Source organism: Canis lupus, chromosome 3 (genome assembly GCF_003254725.2).
Source record: "Canis lupus dingo isolate Sandy chromosome 3, ASM325472v2, whole genome shotgun sequence".
Lineage (NCBI taxonomy): Eukaryota > Metazoa > Chordata > Mammalia > Carnivora > Canidae > Canis > Canis lupus.
The window spans coordinates 84,911,517-84,931,829 of NC_064245.1; the positions used below are offsets into that span (position 1 = coordinate 84,911,517).

The 20,313-nt window shown below is 47.5% G+C and overlaps 1 long non-coding RNA gene across 5 annotated transcripts; it reads left to right on the forward strand.

The window, feature by feature from the left end:
* Positions 1–119: 119 nt before the first annotated feature.
* Positions 120–19,135, forward strand: LOC112653579 (uncharacterized). Of its 5 annotated transcripts, none has more exons than XR_003132280.3 (4): positions 120–435; positions 565–651; positions 798–1,468; positions 16,645–19,134. It is a non-coding gene; the product is annotated as an uncharacterized LOC112653579 (long non-coding RNA). The 5 variants fall into 5 exon arrangements; XR_003132282.3 differs by having other exon boundaries at positions 122–407; positions 16,645–19,133; XR_007409988.1 differs by having other exon boundaries at positions 132–435; positions 565–1,468; positions 16,645–18,282; positions 18,471–19,135.
* The last annotated feature ends 1,178 nt before the right edge of the window (positions 19,136–20,313 follow it).

A 20,313-nucleotide genomic window follows, 5' to 3' on the forward strand; every position in this document is an offset into this window, starting at 1 on the left:
TGCTCCCCTCTCCCTGCATCACCTCCTCCAGGAAGCCCTCTCCGGAGAAGGGCAAACACTGCTTTATTAATCTTCGAGTGCCTGGTGCCCAGCCCGGTGTCTGGTTCTCAGGAGCTGCTCAGTCAATGTTTGTTGAATAGTAACGAAATCAAAGCAGACAAGGGAGCGAAAGTGGGGCTCTCAGGGTGTGGTTACCATGGAGAAGGTGCAACGCCCCCTCCCGGAACCAGAACTCTGGCCAACGGCCTAGGGCTGCGGCCACAGGTGTTGGGTGACAAGGCCAGGTGCCACAGAGGGGCTCGGAGGAGTGAACTGAAGCACTTCCCCCTGAACGGGGCAGCCACCGCTCAGGTCCAGCTGGCTGTTACGGGTGGCAATGAGGGCGACGCTTGCCACTTCACTCACAGGTCAGAAGCCAGAAATCAAGACCTTTCGGTAAAATTTCAGAATCTTTAGATATTGGCTCAAAAAAAAAAACCACCCACACTAAAACCAAAAACCAAAACCCTGCCTGCACCCCTGAGTCCTGTGCCTTGCTCACTGCCCCACTCCCCACCCCGCAAGGGTGCCTGGCTCGGAGCAGTTTGAGGAATGATTGAATGACAGCGGACGGCCCGACACCATCACCATCACGGCCCACCTTTGTGCCAGGTACCCCCCCCCTTATCTGAACTTGGCTCATCTAAGGAAGGAGGGCCCCCAAAAAAACCCACTTGCTTTTACTCTCTGAATCACCCAATGCACCCCCCACCCCCACGGCTCATGGCAACGTGGTTGCCTCTTGGACTCTCTCCCAGGACGGAATCCAGAGGCAAGGGGAGCGGCTCCCATACGATGTGTCTATGTTTACACCAAGCAGGTATCCAGACGGTTCTATGCTGGGAACTACTGCTGGTTACCCAGAACAATACAAGCTCTTTGTCCTTACAGGAACTCAAGAAAATCAAGGTATTTTCCTTCCGTTGCCAGAGGCTTTATCATCCCAGACAGAAGAAAGGAGGCTTGCCATTCTCCACGGCTACCCATCACTTAATGCCATTCTTTCTGATGTGGGGCGGGGTGGGGAGGGTCCCCTGGGTGTAACTCAGGGAAGAATGCAGTGGGCAGCCCCCCACCCCACCTTGGCCGTGGAGCCATCACACCCTGGTCTCATCTGATTTCAGGAAGTGGGTCTTTCCCAATTTGGGGTCACTGCACAAGCCCCATAGTCCCTTCCCTGGGTGGTACGTCTGGCCAAATTTTACTTCTTTCCAGAAGCTGCCAGGGTGACCCCTTCTGATCCAGGCACCGTGCTACCCACTGACTCCCGCCCCCCCTCTACGAGGAACCTGTCAGGACACTCTCCCCCTCTCCCAGGAATTGAAGGGATGGACCTGTGTCCATAACTCGGTGGAAAACATCGTTCAGATAAAATCGCAGCGCTGCTATCACCTGGACGACTTACAGGAACAATAGGAGCACAGAATGTGTAAGTTGGAGCAAACCTAAACCTTAGAAATCATCTAGCCCAGCGATTTTTCAGCGCAAACAGATAAAACCGATAACAGCAGGACTGCTAGAGCCGCACCTCCTCCCCCAGCTCTGTCCTCTTCCCCATCTCCTTCCAGTCCTGGGATAACCTGGGGGCAGGGAGGGAGGAATTTACTGATTTACTAGAGATCAATTATAAAAAGGAATTTATGGTTCCTGGGAAAATGGAAATTTCCCCAAAAAGGGGCACGTTACCACCAGCGAATAGCCACCATGGCAGCCTGGGTGCATTTCCTTCCATTTCTGATTTTTCTACACATTGTTCTGGTTTGGGTTCTCCCCTGGGGCTGCGTCCAACAGAACTCCCCAGTTCCTATGGAAGGGTGAACCAGTGGCCGTGGACTTCAACTCCTCCCAGGCCGACTCCCCAGCCCTTGACTGCACTCTGTTCAGAACCCCGACTGCCCTTCTTGGTGACCTCACTCTGCGTGGACGAGCCTGGTGGCAGATGCAGGGCCCTTGGGAGATTTTGATGGGAGAGTGGGGTACACTAGGCCCCACTCAGCGCTCAGCCATCCGACGGTCACCCAAGGGTTCTGCAGCAGGTCCCAGGGAGGAGGAGGGCGGGCGGAGTGCTCCAGTCTCAGGCCACCAGCCTTGGGAAGACTTAAGGATTAACCCTGAGTAGTAAGCAGGGACCATTAGCTCCCCCTTCTCAGCTGAACTGTTTCTAATCTTGCCCAGCAGACAAGCCTTCAGAAGAGACCATCCCCATCCCTCCACCAAATTAACCGAAATTCCTGACTTTGTGCCCACATCCTTGGCATTTCCTCTTAACGCCTGGCTCAGCTGTCCTGGCTCCTTTCACAGACCCCCTTTCCTAGATCCTCTTCCCTCTCACCTGCTCCAGGACAACTTCCCAGAAGTGTCCCTCACCATCCCTCTCCTGGGTCATTGAGTTCTCCACGACACCCCCTCCTGGGTAGGAAGGTTTCCCATTGGCATGCAAATGCTGGGTTTTCTGCTGTCTGTGGAAACCTCCCCTCATCCTTGACCTCACATCCCCCTCTTAGCTACTATATTCTTTATAGCAATACTCCTCAGAGTCCCCCATAATCCATCTCCACCTTCGTCCTGCATCCCATTCTCTTGAACCCATTCAACCCAGGCTTTTGCTCCTCTTATCAGGAGTGTCTGGGTGGCTCAAGCATCCGACTTTTAATTTTACTTATTTCTTCATGAGAGACACAGAAAGGCAGAGACACAGGCAGAGGGAGAAGCAGGCTCCCTGCAGGGAGCCGGATGTGGGACTCCATCCCAGGACCCCTGCAGATGCTCAACCACTGAGCTCCCCAGGTGCCCCAACATCCAACTCTTGATTGGGGCTCAGCTCATGATCTCAGGGCCTTGGGATCAAGCAGTCTGCTTAAGATTCCTTCTCTTCTTCTCCTTCTGTCTCTCCAATTGCTCGTGCTCTCTCTCAATAGTTTTTAAAAAATAAGAGCTCTTTACCAAGCTCACCACTGCCCTCCCTGTGGCCAACCCAAGTCAGCTCTCAGTGACCTTTCTCAACCTCGGGACAGTGTGAGAGGTGCATGATCCTTCTCCCTGACCCAAAATGCTTTCCTCTTACATCACGGGCCACCCACTCATGGGTTCTCTTGCTGGATCCCTTTCCTGTCCTCTGCACACCTAAGGGTGCCACCTGAGGGCTCAGTCCTCAGCTCTCCTCCACTCACCCCTTAGATCAATGACGGAAAAACTTTTCTGACCACGACTCACAGTAAAATATATTTTGCATCTTGACACAGCCATCACAAAATGTTTCGTGGAATGATGACCAACCTGACTATGTGCAACACGCTCTGAAATTTTCTATTTTTAAAAATGCTGCTCAGGACCACCATTGGGTCCTGCCCTCGTCTTTCAAAGTCATCTGTACTGACAACCCCTAGATTTATCATCTCCAGCCTAAATCTGACCTTCAGACATGAATCTCCAACGCCTACTACTCAACAGTCCCTCATTGGTGCGTCCCACCAGCCTTTCAAACTTGACATGCTCCAAACTGGACTCCCTGGGCTTCCCCAGTTCAGGGATGACTCACCCCGCTGCTCAGATCCAAAGCTTTAAAGCCTGCATTGGTGCCCTTTTGACTTCTTCCTTTCTCACCCTAACTCTGCTTTTTACAAAAAGTCCTTCTAAGTGGATCTACCTTCAAAACATAGCTCAACGCCATCGCTGTCATGGTAACCATCTGCTAGCTAGCTAGCCTAGCTACCCTGTCACCCCGATTATTTCTAGTGTCTTAAACTGGTCTTTGCACATCCACCCCATCCTCTACAATCTAGTCTTCAACATGGCAGCTAAAGGAATCTTTGATATCAACTAAATCACCTCCTTTATTCAAGCCTCCCATGTGTCCCCGATCCCACTTGCAACTCAATCTCTAAAGTCTTTACAGACCCTCCACACCTATGGCTTTTCTAACCTCATTTCCATCCACACCAGCCACAGCCTTGGCAAGTATATTCCTCTCGTAGAGCCATTAGCCTTACTGGTTTCCCTTCCTGGATGGCACAGGCGTTGTACAACTTACTTCTTTGCTTCTCTCAGAACCCAGAGGTCTATTTAGCCCCTTGCTTTGTATTATTTTCCTTTTCGACACTTGTCATCACATAACATTGTTATGTATTACTTCCTTTTTTCCATTGTCTGTAGATTGTAAATTCCACGAGGGAGGGTTTATTTTGTTCGATGGGCCTAGTAAGTGCCTGATACACAATATTCATTTAATATTTGTTGAAATGGGACACCTGGGTGGCTCAGTGGTTGAGCATCTGTCTTTGGCTCAGGTCTTGATCCCGGGGTCCTGGGACCAAGTCCCACACTGGGCTCCCTGCATGGAGCCTGCTTCTCCCTTTGCCTATGTCTCTGCCTCCCTCTCTGTGTCTCTCATGAAGAAATAAAATCTTTTTTAAAAATTGTTGAAATAACAAACTATGCTCAAGTACTTCATTAAAAGCAGGTCAGTGCAAGAATGGCCAGACAGGGATAAGGGGTAGTGGGGCTTGAGGCGAAATGGATAGAACAAGACCTGCCCTAAAGCATTCAGATTCACATGCAAAACAAAACCTAAACAGGATAGAGGGGTGGGGGCCTTGATTTAAAAAAGCCAAAACATTAGAACTGGAATCTTTAAGATCTTTGAGATTTTTCCCTATTAAACATGTTGCAAACCTGCAGTTCAAAACCTCAGTGACTTGTCAAGGGTAACGCTGTGATTTGGAACAAAGCCAAGGTGGGTCAAGGTCTTCTGAAGCTAGTACAGGGGTTGGCTTTCTAGCTGAAATGAGAATTGTTTATGAGGCCTCGTAGAAGCCACATAGATAAGTTGCGTTGTTGCAACACGGAAATGTTCCTGGCAATCCCTGCTGTCGAGGTGTACTTGCCCAGTTAGAAATAATGGACAGAGCAGATCCAGGGGACGTTTCAATCCTGAACAACACTTGGCACTTGGCTTACCTCTGTCCCCCCAACCAGATGGTACATTAGCATAAATTCTCTACTTAGAACCAAACTGGCTTTTCCTAAGATTTATGTACTCGAAGGTGAGTCCATCTTATAATGCCAGGGTCGGCGACGATTCCTGTTCCTAGGGTGTCCTCCGCAAACTGGGAGGATCTGAGCTGATGAATAACTTGAGGCCCTGGACTAAGGGCCCTTGCAGACAAAGGCTACTTGGGTACCCCTGGCTTGGAGATGAGTGGCTTACAGAGAGGTTGATAAGATTGTCATTCTGCACGTAAGTTTTTAATTTCCCTCTTTCTCCCTCTATTACATTGTGAACATCTTTTTGTTGTTAAATTTTCGTGAGGTTATTGACTCCTCAAATTGCAAACGCCTCTTCTGGATTCTGTTAGTTCCTCCAAGAGAAATTGGTGGACACCTTCACCCTCCTGCCTCCCCACCCTTTCCTGCATCTTGCAAAGATAGTTGTTTATAGGGATTCTAGAACTGGGGGTGGGGTGGGGTAGGGAGGTAGGAGATGGTCCCTCTTGCATTCATAAGGTCCTATTGGCTAATTCCCTAAGGATGAGGTGGGTCCATTCACCCTCGGGGGTATTTCCTTCCCCTCTGACCCTAAATTCCCCAGAAGCAAGAGAGAAAAGCAAGGCTATGTAATTTAGCCTGAAAACAACACTGAGGGTCCTCTCAAAGTCTCAACTCCCCCTCCCAGATTTTGCCTGAAGGAAGTGCAGCAGAAGCCCCTGCAGAGTAAAGGAATTACCCCCCCCAGGACTCTGGAAAGGGTGGAGTGACAGGCGGGTCCAGGGCTAACACTTTTAGAATTTTCCCTTGAGTGCCAAGGTTCTTGGTCTTGCCAATTGCAGTTCTAGGTTATACCAATTAAAAGAATGAAGCTGTAGACCAGATGGAGAGTGGTGGGCAGCAAAGCAAAGTTTATAGGACCATAGTACAAAGCTCCCGAAGAGGGAAGGGACCCCAGAGGCTTGCCCTTGGAATTTCTAAGTCTAAGGGTTTTTATGAGACCTGGCTGTTTTAATTGATTAACCCTCCATGCGCCTTTCAGCCAATCAGGGTTTCGTCCACACGCTCATCTATTTATCAGGTAGTTGTTTTTGTGGGATAAGGGTCCCTCCTTCCAGGGAGGTGTAGAATACTAGGATGGCGTCTTTTTTCTTTTAAGGGTAGTTGCCCTCTTAGGACAGGATGGGGGCGGGGAAGGCCTTGCCCCTGCCTGCCTTTCTTCCCAGTCTCCTCCATTACCTTTATGGGTTTGGGTTTTCTCATTTAATCCTCACTGTCATTTTGTAAGCTCGACCCCACCATTATCCACATTTTGCAGATTACCTAAAATCTCACAGCTAGTAAGTGGTAGAGCACAGGAAACCCACTGTACCAAAACCTACTGCTTTTCATCTCTAAACTTGTGGCAAGCATAATAGTCATTGCTTAATTCTCATAAACCTGAGTCAACCGGTCATTGACTCCATGTTACAGATGAAGAACTCACTCAAAGAGACTTCCACATTTGGCCCAAAGGCACAAAGTTAATTTCTGCTCCAATCAGGACTCAGATTAACTACTACTCCATACAACCCCTCACAGGCCTAAGCATGGATCTGTAGACCCAAGCTTTCCCACAGTGGGTCCCCCCAGTGAGGGGCTCAGTAATACCTGAGTACACCACCATTTCTCTAGGCATGGGACCTCACCCCCACCCCCAACTCAGAACCTGTTGCAATTGGAAAATGGAAGCTTTTTGATGGATCACTCAGACTTAGTTTGTCACTCTGCCAAGCAGAAGCATGTGACACCCCACACTCTACCACCTTCCCAGAGAACAGGTCTGTTTACCCAGGACTTAAGGAAAACAAGGACACTATGGCATGGCAAAGACTCTAGGTCCCTCGCACCCTGCCTTCATACCTGGGAAGGCTGGAGTCAGGAAGAGCTGGAAACTGCTGCTGCCTGAGGAGGAAGAAGACACCAGACCTAAACCAGGATAAGTCAAGATATAGTCTCCTACACCCGAGATACAGCCTGCAGCCTCCCTAATCTCCTCTACTCAGTTTAGGGTGGAACAATCCCATCCATGCCAGCACCCTCCCTAATCCCATTCATTCTGTTTCCTCCCTAGGTTTGCTTTCACTCCCTCTTGTTCCGCTTAAAGACCCGGCTTTGGGGCTGATTCCTTGGTTCTGCTTATACTCACCACAGGCCCCTTGCTCTGATGACCTGTCTGAGTAGGCTAGTCTGGTTCACATACATGTGCTCTGGGGGCATCAGAAATCCAAGACACATGAGTGAGATCATATCATATGTAGAATTTAAGAAACAAAGCAGAGGATCATAGGAGAAGAGAGGTAAAAATAAAACAAGATGAAATCAGAGAGGGAGACAAACCATAAGAGACTCTTAATTCTAAGAAACAAACTGAAGGTCTCTGGAGGGGAGGGAGTTGAGGGGCTGGGATAACTGGGTGATGGGTATTAAGGAGGGCACGTGATGTAATGAGCACTGGGTGTTGCATAAGACTTATGAATCACTGACCTCTACCTCTGAAATCAATAATACATGATATGTCAATTAATTGTATTTAAATTAAAAAAAAAAAACCCAGGACACTTGGGCCAGCCCTTTTTGACATCCTTGCTGGGGAAGAAGGTATGAACATCGATAAAATAATCCTAAAACTCATCTATAAGAACAGAAAAGGAAAGACTATGGAAAAACGTTCAGAAGAAAGTGAGATGAAAAAAAAGCCTTATAAGGCATCAAAACATGGTAAAAGTCCAGTTATCAAAATGGTGTAGTAACAGCCTAGGAGCAAGATGATGGATTAAGGTGCAGCCACTCTGGAAAACTGTGTGGAGGTTCCTCAAAGAGTTAAAATAGAACTGCCCTACGACCTAGCAATTGCACTGCCGGGGATTAACCCCAAAGATACAGATGCAGTGAAATGCTGGGACATCTGCACCCCAACGTTTATAGCAGCACTGTCCACAATAGCCAAACTGTGGAAGGAGCCTTGGTGTCCATCGAAAGATGAATGGATAAAGAAGCTGTGGTCTATGTATACAATGGAATATTCCTCAGCCATTAGAAACGACAAATACCCACCATTTGCTTCGACGTGGATGGAACTGGAGGGTATTATGCTGAGTGAAGTAAGTCAATTGGAGGACAAACATTATATGGTCTCATTCATTTGGGTCTCATTCATTTCACTATAAGAAATAGTAAAAGGGAATAAAGGGGAAAGGAGAGAAAATGAGTGAAAATATCAGTGAGGATGACGATCATGAGAGACACCTAACTCTGGGAAATGAACAAGGGGTGGTGGAAGGGGAGGTGGGCAGGGGGTTGGGGTGACTGGGTGATGGGCACTGAGGGGGGCACTTGGCAGGATGAGCACTGGGTGTTATGCTATATGTTGGCAAATTGAACTCCAATAATAATAATAATAATAATAATAATAATAAAAACGATGGATTAACTGAATAAAATGGCCCAGAAACAGACCCCTGCTAAAATCTGATAAAGCAGGCATCTCAAATCAACTTTATTTGTTTTCAAATCAACTTTAAAGTCAAAGAATATTAATACATTTTCTAGAGTAACTATTAGCAAATTGAAAAAAAAATTAACTCAGACACACCCATATCATCTACCAAAATTAATTCCAGATGGACCATTAAAACTCAGACTATAGATACATGACGAATGAGACAGACAAAAAGAGCTATAGATTTGACAGAACAGATAAAAAATTACAGTAAGAAAAAATATCCCCGCTCAATAATGAACATTGAATTGATCCCTTTTTATTGTTCAACTTCATTCATGTTAGTAAATCAAATACTAAGACACCCATAAATATATGGAGTAAGCAGGAACTCTACCACAGAAGATATATATCTACTAATCCCATCTTGAAAAGTGCTAATAATATTTTGAAATATATATTAAGACTAAAGGACACTTCTCCCTACTAGTATGATTTGTTTGAAACATTAATGTCCTGTTGTGGTGAGCAATGGCATAGATGTTCTCCTGTTTGACTGGTAATTCAAGTTGATATAGCCTTTGGGGAAAGTTGGAAACATGTGTTAAGAAACAACATGATTATTACCCTTTGACCTAGTAATTATACTCACAGAAACTCACATTAGGAAAAGATCCTAAACATATGCATTAAAATATTCATCGTAGTGTAAAGAATAAAGAAGCACACCACATGTCCAAAATGGGAGCATGATAAATAAATTATGATACTTCCACTGGGTAAATAAAACTATTTGCAGCCACTTAAAAAAAAAATAGCATTTGTGAGCCAACGCAATCTTGAGAAAGAAGAACAAAGCTGGAGTTACCATCATCCCAGATTCCAAACTATCCTACAAAGCTGTAGTAATCAAAACAGTAGGATACTGGCACAAAAATAGATACATTAATCAATGCGACAGAATAGAGAGCTCAGAAATAAACTCACACTTACATGGCCAATTAATTTACAAGAAAAAAGGCAAGAATATACAATGGAGGGAAAGACAACGTCTTCAACAAATGGTGTTGGGGAAACTGGTGCCCACATGGAGAGGAATGAAACTGGACCACTTTCTTACACCACACACAAAAACAAACTCACAATGGAATAAAGAGCTAACTGTGAGACCTGAAACCACAAAACTCCCAAAGAAAACAGGCAGTAATCTCTTAGATATCAGCTTTAGCAACATTTTTTTCTGGATCTATCTCCTCAGGAAAGGGAAAAGGGAAAACAAAAGCAAAAATAAACAATGGGGTACATATCAAACTAAAAAGCACTGTGGAGGAAACCATCCACAAAACAAAAAGTCAACCTACTAAATAGGAGAAGAGATTTGGAAACGATATATCTAACAACGGGTTAATATCTAAAATATATAAAGAACTCATAACACTCAACACCAAAAAAACCCAAGTAATCTAATTAAAAAGTGGGCAGAGGACCTGAACAAATATTTTTCCAAAGAAGATACGCAGGTGGTCAAGGCACATGAAAAGATGTTCATCACTGCTTATCTGGGAAATGCAAATCATAACCGCAATGAGATCTCACCTCACTTGTGTCATAATGGCTAGTTTCAAAAAGACAAGAAGTGACAAGCATTGCTGAGGATGTGGAGAAAGGGCAGTGCTTATTCCTACTCCTGGTGGGAATGTAAATTGGTGCAGCCACAGTGAAAAACAGTAGGAAGTTTCCTCAAAAAATAAAAAAAAATAAAAATAGAAATACCATACAACCCAGAAATTCCACTTCTGGGTATTTTCTTAAGATATGTACACCCCTACGTATTCATTGAATCATTTATACTCGCCAAGATACGGGAGCGATTTCTATATCCATCAAAAGATGAAGGAAAAAAACTGGTGTATATATATGCACAGTGGAATATTACTCAATCATAAAAAAAAGAAATCTTATGATTTACAACAACATGGATGGACCCAGAGGGCATTATGTTAAACGAAATATGTCAGAGAAAAACAAATACCATATAATTTCACTTCTGTGTGGAATTTAAAAAACAAAAGAAACAGACAACAGAAACAAAGTCATAAATACAGAGAAACTTTTCATTGTCAGAAGGTAGGAGAGGGTGGAGAGGTGGGTAAAATAGGCAAATGGGATTAAGAGGCATTAACTTGAAATTATACAATCACTTAGTCACAAGGATGAAAAATTTGGGATAAGGCACATAGTCCATAATACTGTAATAACTTTGTATGGTGATAGAGAGTAGGGACAGTTTCCACGGTGAGCGTTTCATAATGTATATTATACTCACAGAATCACTATGTCGTACATCTGAAACTAATATAATACTATATGCCCGCTGTCTTTCAACTTAAAAAAAAATAAATACAAAAATTTAAAAAACCATTTATGAAAACAAGATAAAAACGTTTGTGATATGCCATCACAAAGAAATTCAAAACAGAAATAGATTGGGCAGTCTCGGGATCCCTGGGTGGCGCAGCGGTTTGGCGCCTGCCTTTGGCCCAGGGCGCGATCCTGGAGACCCGGAATCGAGTCCCACGTCGGGCTCCCGGTGCATGGAGCCTGCTTCTCCCTCTGCCTGTGTCTCTGCCTCTCTCTCTCTCTGTGTGTGACTATCATAAATAAATAAAATAAAATATTAAAAAAAAAAAAGATTGGGCAGTCTCAGGGTCATGAGCTTGAGCCTCACATTGGGCATAGAGATTACTTGAAAAATAAACCAATAAAAAGAGAGTAGGTTTAAGAAATAGGGTGGGAAGGAAAAAAAAAAACACCAGGAAAAACCTGGCAAAGCACAAAAGATAAGATGTGTCCAGGTTTGTAAGAATAATAGCATGAGGATGATAAGATTAAAGGGAACTTTTTAAATGTTCCTTATTTTTCCAGATTTTCTTTGCTGGAGTTTTTGTTTTACAATCCAGTGTCTTCTTGCGCCACACCCCACGCCCGTGTCTTTTAAAGAACACACCATGAAATCTTTTATTTGATAAGTGGACTTCAGCAGTTCAAGGAAAGACACGGAAGGGAAAAGGATGGAGAAGGACAAAGGGATTGAGATGCCGAGGGACAGAAACAGGCAGAGAGGGGACGTAAGCAGAGAATGATGCCCAGGGGACCACGTTCCAGAGTGAGGGAGCGCATCACACCAAGGCAGTGATGAAGCACTCATGTGTGGCTTTCTATTCTTTAAAAAAAAAAAAAAAATTTTTTATTTAATTCATGAGAGACACAGAGACATAGCAGAGGGACAAGCAGGCTTGTCCGATGGGGGACTCCATCCCAGGACCCCAGGGCCCCGCCCTGAGTCGAAGGAAGACGCTCAACCGCTGAGCCACCAGGTGTGCCATGTATCTTGGTCTCTAACTGGAAGCACACCTGGTTCACACTGGCCCTGTCATCTGGCTGCAATTAAGAGGAGGACCAGATGTGGCCCACAGCTGGACACCTCGTCTTTAAAATCCTTTTCCGAAGAGGATAGCCTTTGCTCTGGGCCATTGGCTATACCACTACTACCACGACCAATGGCTTCCTTTCTCATGGCGCCGCAGTGTCCCCACGCACTCCTTGTCCACATGTGCTGTCGAGGAGTCTTGATGACAAAAATAGTTCGGCTGAGCCCCTGTGGCATCAGCTGCAAGCTCTCCGATTCTATTTGCGACCTCCTCCCCACAATGACCCTACAAGGTCGGTACTACTCATCCCCCTGTTGGGGAGCAGGGTTAAGGAACCAGCCCAAATAGGCATCGTTCACCATTTCCAAGGTGGGGAAACCAGAGCCAGAGAGAAGCAAAACAATTGGCTCAAGAGCTCCCACTGGCTCGGGGGGCAGAACCAAGGATTCGCAGACACGGCTGCCCGACGTTGACACCAAACTGAAGCCTTCCAGTGTGGTTCTAGAAGCACCCCGTTCCCTGGATTAAAGCACTCTCGGATGGAAATAGCTAGAGCAGGTGTTCTCAGCCAGGGGACATTTGGCAAAGTCTGGAGACATGTTTGGTCTCATTTTTGGCCACAACGGGGGGAAGTGGGGATGCAACCAGCATCTAGTGGGGGTAGAGTCTAGGGATGCTGCAAGGTACCCCATACGGCACAGCCCGGCCCCCCAACAAAGGAAGATCCAGCCAAACATGTCATTAGTGCCAAGCTTGAGAGATCCTGAGCTAGCATGTCTTTCTGTTTTCTTCAAAACTAGTGGAGGTTGCATTTTCACCACTTAGGCCCTAAATCTGTGTTCCGTCTGCTGTGTGGCCCTGCTCTCCTCTCCTGCCTGGAGGTTCACAGTGTCAAGAGTAATGCCTCTCTTCAAATCGCAGGAAAGTGACCTGAAGGAAAGTCACACGATCGATTCCTTCTTCCAGTTCCCAGAAAAAGAAAGTAAGGGAGTTTGACAAAAGTTTCAAATACCCGGTAGGCAAAAAGGAGGCTGCGTGAAGAGACAGTTGCCTCTTCAAATCTAACGCAGGGTGGGGGACCTGGAAATCCTAATACATTTTAGGAAAAGACAATATTCCTTGAAATAATGCTAGTTTTGTGCCCAGCGTCAGAGAAGCTTTGGCTAAACCGTCGGTTCAGAAACCAAGCTCTTGGAATCCAAGTGAGTTCTGGTCTTGCTTAAGGCCTCATCCATCTCGATTTTTTCGCAGCTTTGACATTCTTCATAAATGCTCCCTTCCTTTTTTTTTTTTTATGATTTTATTTACTCATGAGAGACACCCAGAGAGAGAAGCAGAGACACAGAGGGAGAAGCAGCCTCCCTGCAGGGAACCCAATGTGGGACTCGATCTCAGGACCCCAGGATCGTGCCCTGAGTCGAAGGCAGATGCTCAACCACTGACCCACCCAGGGGTCCCTAAATGCTCCTTTCTTAAGACTCTTTCTACCCTTGGCTTCTGTGCTGGTGTCTTGTGCTTGTCTCCCCACCCTGGACTCAATGGGCCACCTCTGACAGGTAGACACTAGCTTCCATAACTTCCCCTACTCCCTTAAGCTCTCTACCTTCTCGAAATTCAGCAAACACATCTGAGGGGTCATAATTTGGGGTCTGAAGGCCTTGATGTCATCATGGGAGTGGCCCAAGATTTACGTGACCCAGGACTCAGGCAAAACCTTAGAGATCCCATCAGACTTGAGCTATGGGGGGGCACCAGGTGTGAACTACATAAAATTACATAAAGGACACTTTAATCTCTTAAGAATAAAAGGAAACAAAAGCCTGATGCAATCAAATCTAATTAAAAATTATAATCTCATCGCAACCCCGGACGGAGATGCAGACTTCTGTGATTAGATTATGACCATCCCTTTCAGAGTTTGGGGCCCGGACAGTCATGACCACGAAAGGCTCAGGCTCCTACTGCAAGTGGCAGGATCTTCTCCCTTGATGAGGCCAAAAAACTAACCTGGAGGGAGAGTCAGAATTAAGAAGAGCTACAAAGTAAATCAAACTTAGAATAGCAACATTTTTGTGATAAATTTAGAAATAATCTCTCTATATCTGTTACTTTAGTTTCTTGAAATGTTAAGGGCAATTCAGCATATTAGTATTTTTTAATAGATCAGCCCAGTGATTTTATTTTTTTAATTATTTTTTTATTTTTTTATTTATTTTTTGGTCAGTCCAGTGATTTTAATTTAAAATAAGTAATTGCATAATGCTTCAGATTTGTGAATTTAAACGGAAATATTAATAAGTTTGTAAACCACATTGGAACACTTAAGAACCTAAAAGCCATCATCTTATGGTTTAATTTGTTAGATTTATAAAAGTTATTTGGGTACCCTGGAAGGTTTGTTACCTTTGGCGATTGCAATAACTTGAAGAAACCAAAACCAGTATATTTAAAGTATAAATGAAGTCTAAAGTGTGCATAAAGTACTTTTAAAATTGGGTTGTTTAAACTTGGGTAGATTTCTTTTTAAACTGAATTAAGATATTTTAAAGTTAAATTTAAGAAGATGAAGAGAGAAGAATTTTTTTTAAAAAATGAAGCTTGAACAAATTTAAAATATTGTAAAAGCTGGAATCTTTTCAGAACTGACCTTTCCTTACACAAAAGCCAACCTCAAGGGCACATAAAATACAAAGACAAAAAAGCGAAAAAACACCTATTTGACCACCGGGCTGAACTTGACATGCAAGTTTTTTCAGTGTACGTGGACCCGGGGCGTTTTTCCGGGGAGTAGACACAGAGCTTTTCCGTATCCACAGGATCCTTGACCCAAAGAGGTTTAAGAACTTCCATTTGTGGCAAGTTCCTGTGACCTGTGTCCCTCAGGTCCTAACGGAGCATCACCTGAATGTCCCCCTGGCACCTCACATCCAGCATCTGCAAAACTATTTTATTGGAGTGACCCACCCCCCTTACCAGCCCCTCTCGCAGAGACCTCTGCCCTCTGCTTTGCCCCAAATATCCAACCAATGGCCTAACTCTATTGATCTTTCTATTGAATTTCCTAATTCGATTGATTTCCGCAATGCCATGATTCCACTCATGGATTCTAGTTGACTGTGTTGCAAATCAATAAAATTAGGAAAGTGGTTGGATCTTTTCCTTCCCTTTGCCACGAAGATCTAAACTGCCAGGAAGCCCTTGCAATTCTTCCCTCAATTCTTCTTTCCTTTCTCCCAGTCCTACCTTGGTCCCTTTACCCCTCACCCCAGCATCAGTGCTTGCAGGGAACCAGGGCCGCCTGCCACCCTGAACGACTCAGAGGTGCCGCTCCAAAGCTCTCACTGGCCCTTTGCTACTCTCGTGGCAGATTTCATCACCCAGGCATAGGTGACTGCAAACTCCGCGAGCCGCGCCAAGCGCCAAGCCCAGAGCCCTGTGCCCGTTGCTCCCTCTTGCCTCCATCGCCTACATATGGGAAATGCCCTTAAAGTGACCTTAGCTGTGCCCTTGGATGATCCCATTTTCCTTGACGACTCACACCCTCCAGGGAGACGCAGACTGTCTCTTACCATTTCTTCTGCAGTTTTGAATCCTGTGAAGCGGGGCCTCGCTTCCACTCATTTATTAAGCACCAGCTGCATGCCAGGCATGACTCTAGGTGTTGGGGGTTTAGTGGAGGGTGAAGACAAGGAGGTCAAGGAGCTGTCAGGGAGCTTACACTCTGGAGGAGCAGACGGGAAATGAAAGGCAAGAGAGAAACAAAATGCACACGGTTGTCTCAGCAGTGACACATACGGGAGAAGAATAAGCCAGAGTTATGGGAAGAAGAGGGAGGGTTTGGGGGAGGCTAGTTTAGATCAGGGTGGCAGGCAAGCCCTTTCTGACATGGTGACATGTGTGCTGAGACGTGAATGAAGAGAAGCAGGCCCATGTGGAGACCTGGGACAGCGTTCTGGGAAGAGAGGGTAGAGAGGGTAGGTCCGGGGAGGCGGGACGTGGCGTGTTGGGGGGTGCTCGTGCGTGGTGACAGAGGAAGCTGGAGCAAGGCCAGAGCCTCCCGGAGCTGCCCTCAGAGGTGTGGCTTCCAGAGGCTCTCAACCAGAGGAAGCTGGGGGCCCTGACCTCACTGTCGACGAGCCCACTCTGCTGCTGTGTGGGGACCAGCTGTGAGTCCAGAGTGAAGCCAGGAGGCCAGCAGCGAGGAGGGTAAGCGGTCATGGCGATTGGACTGGTGTGTGGCTACAGCAGGTTAGGGTGACCCACGCCCCCTGGTTTGCCTGGGGCTTCAGGGGCTTCCTGGGACACTGGGCCGTCGGTGCTGAAGTGGGGAACCTCTGGCAAGCCTGGGCAGCTGGTCATCCTAGCCTGCCATGGGTCAAGGCCAAGTCCACCCGATTCACTGACGGATGGGATGGAAGGTAAAGAGAGTTCCAGGGTGACGGCCAGGAATTGAGTGTGAACAGCTAGGTGGATGGCAGCGCCATTTATTGGGGTTGGGGGAATGGGAGGGACACAGGTTCGAGGAGAAAATTTAGAGTTTGGCTTGCTGAGAATGAGCTCCCCAGACCTCTGCCAAGTGGCAAAGCCACTACAAAAACACGTGGGAGAGGCCTACTGTTATCCCAGCTCCACAGAGATGCAGTGGATACAGAAATAGGCTTCTAATCAATAGCAAAATCACTCCGAAATCTCTTAATTGCTGCCTAACAGCCACAAATGAGCCATCTTTCCCGGAAAGAAGGGATGCACGCATTTCCTGCAGAAAGGATGTTCGAGAAATCCAGAAGTGGAGCAGAGCCGCGCCGGGCCTGGCCTCTGCGGCCTCGTTACAGACCTGCCCCCCAACCCCCCGACCATCTGCGATGGCTGCAAATGCAGGGCGAGATGGAGATGAGAGGTCGGAGGGGAAGTCGAGTCAGGTCACTGCCGGAGCACCTACCCCCTGGCCCCTACCCCCACCCCCACCCCAGCTACAGCTCAGTTCTCCTTCCTCTACTATGCAACAGCTGCTCCTTCCCAGATCCTGGCTGCCAGGGAAGCCCTGGGTCTGCAGCCTTGACTGCCGATGGGCTTCTGGAAGCCTTTGCCGACAGAGCTGGTCCTCAGTGCTTCTGACCCTGAAAGAAAACACTGCTCTGTGTACCTGCTCGCGGTCACCTCCTGGAGGGGACACCACTTCCTGCCTCTCCTCCCACAAGCATGACCTACTGCATCCTCTGCTTTGCGTCCACTGCTCTGACGGCTCCCAGGGACCCACTGCCACCCGCCCGAAGCCAAGGAGGACCTGAGACACAAGTGCCTGAGTCCCAGCTGGAAAGAGAAGGGCACCGAGGCTGCCTCCCCGTCTCCACTGCCCTGCCTGAGGCTGCTCCTGCATTTTCCTCATGAGTCAGGCCTAGCCTCTCCCACCCAAACGTGTTCTCACATCAGCAGCAGGGACTCTCACTGGCCCTGATCTTTTCTTCATTTAAATTTGGTCATTTTGCTCATCAGGGATTTGTTTCGTATTAATTTGGATCATTTCAAACAAGACTGCACTCACATAGTCTTTCTTCTGATTGCTGAGTTTTGCTGGTGTCCCCTTACATTTTGTGCCTGATGCAAGGGCCTCGCTCACCTCACCCTAGCCTGGGACCTTCTGGTTTGCCCATTTGGATTTTCCCAGGACTATCCTGGGAAAACCAGGAGTAGTTGGTCACCCTGAGTGCTCTAGATACTAAAGGCAGACTTCCAGAAATCAAATGCTCGTGGTGCTGTTCTCCAGCCAGGGGACAACCTCTCTGTGCCTCCGTGCCCTCATCCACGCTATGGGGGGGTGGCAACTACCTCCGAGGGTGGCTACCGTGAATTCATCTGTGAGAAGTTTGGTGCAATGCCTGGCGCATGGCGAGTGCCACACACATTAGCCCCGACGGTGGACAGCTTGCAGTGGTGCTTCTGATGGACGTGGCCTTGCCCTTGCGTTTGCCCTGGCCTTTGTGTTCTGGTGAAGAGGTCACTGAGAGCAGATACATTAAGATGATATTATTTGTGCAATGCTCGCGCCGGAGAATGGGCCAGGAACCTGCGTGGCCTCGTCTAATCCTGCCAAGCAGCCAACAGAGGAGGTTCTTTCATCCTCCACAGTTTGCAGACAGCATCAGTCAGCGAGACACTTGCCTGGGATCCCAGAAGGAACAAGAGACGGATTCAGAATCTGACCCCTGCCCTCACAGCTGACCTCCTGCCCCCCACCTCTGGACGGCTCTGGAAGTTTCCCCGGGGCACACCTAGGATTCAGGAGAAAGTCACGCCAGCTAAGGTTATCTGACAAAATTCTTCGCCCCCACAGCAACTTGTGTTCATCAGGTAGGTTCTTTCTCCCACGACGACACTTGGCAAAAGAATTACCAGTTACCACTGGCTGCTGTCACGTGACAGTGCTGGGTGCCTGGGGAGCACGGGGTGCGAGGAGGCCTTTTCACCCATACCAATTTGCACGTTGAACCCTCCGAATCTAACGATTACCTCTTCAACAATAAGTGTTCACATTCCAGTTCAAAAATGCAAAAAGAAAAGAAAAACTTACAAATCATCCTCAGGAGAACCTTGGAGTGGATCAGCCCCTCGACGCATTTGGCTTCAAGAGAATCTTGGCAGGTCCCCCAGCACGGTCCTCCCCGGCTGGCAGGATGGGCCAGCCTCTCCGGGATTAATTCACTCCTTGGGCCCACGTTCCAGATTCCCCAGACACGTGACTTTGCTCTGCTCTCAGGCCCGGAGCGACGCTGGCCCTCAGTGGTCCGGACTCCAGATCAAGCTTCACGGGAAGCTCCCAGAGAATGCAGAGGAGTTGCAAGTGGCCTGACCACTCTCTCGGTTCATTGGAGGGGAAAAAGGAATATCACAGCCATTAGCTCACATTTGGGATTAACCGTGGGATCCGAGGTGACACCAAACCCACAGCCATTCAGAGGGAAGCTCACTTCCTCCTTCTGGTTTCCTGGCAAAACTCAGAATAAAGCATAGTCCTAAAAGTAAAACATGCGGGATGGTGTTTGGAGTGCGGAGTGCCCCAGGCACAGAATCCAGAGACCGAAGTGCGGGTCCCCGCTCTGTCACCAACTGGGGCATTGGGTAAGGCCTCCTCTCTCTAAACCCCTGGAGCTGTGAAAGGGGGGGATGGAGTGATGGCCCCTCCATCCTCTCCTGAGCTCTAAAATCCCAGTTCTAGGCCTTCCCTCTGACTCTGTCTATCCTCCTCTCCTGGATTTGGTCTCAGACCCCAAGCACTGGAGTCCCAGCGAATGGGCAGTGTGCGGGAGCACCGCTCCCCGAGGCAGGGAAAGGGACTCTGTTCCTTTGTACAGCTTCCTGCCCAACACGGAGTCCCCAATTCTGCACAAACTACCTCCCCCGCCCCCTCCCTCTAATATCAACTGGTGAGGCTCACTTCTGCTTCTGGCCTCACAGTGACAAGTGTCTTGTCATCTCTGTCCTGCTGAGCTTTCTGACAGCCTCTGGAGAGTGTAGATACTGGGGTGACCCCAGGCTAGCGGTTGGTCTGGAAACTGGAGTGTTGAACAGTTATTGAAAGGCAGTTTAGTACAGCCAGGGGCTTACAAACCCCACAGACTGTGGCTCACAGTCTACGAGAAGCCCCTGTGATGGGGACACCTGGGTGGCTCATCGGTTATGCATCTGCCTTTGGCTCAGGTCATGATCCTGAGGTCTTGGGATCGAGCCCCACATTGGGCTCCATGCTCAGCAGGGAGCCTGCTTCTCCCTCTCCCTCTGCCTGTCGCCTGCTTATGCTCTCTCTGTGTCTCAAATAAATAAAATCTTAAAAGAAGAAGACCCCATGCTGGTCCTGCAAAGTGCTACCCTACCCTACCCACTCCCCATCGGTAGTGAGTTTGAGTTGTCTCTGACCTCCTGGCGTCAACTGATTAGACCGGATGCAACACCAGGACCTGAGCTGGACCAATCAGTTCCCTGCCTGGAAAGTTGAAACTGTACTAAGAGATTCGGTCCCACTGGGGCTGGGCCGATCACGAAATCCTGAGGCTGTGGGGCAGCTGGGTGGTTCAGTCCATCAAGCCTCTGGCTCTTCATTTTGGCTTGGGTCATGATCTCAGGGTCGTAGGATCGAGCCCTACATTGGGCTCCATGCTCAGCACAGAGTCTGCTTGAGATTCTCTCTACCTCTCCCTCGACCCCTCCCCTGCTCACAGGTGCTCTCTATAAATAAATAAATAATAGATAGATAGATAGATAGATAGATAGATAGATAGATAGATAGATAGAAATAAGATAAAATAAAATAAGAAATCCTGAGGCTGTGGATAGTCATTTTCTACCCAAGACGCAGAGAAAGTCAGTTTTCAGGGAATGAGAGAA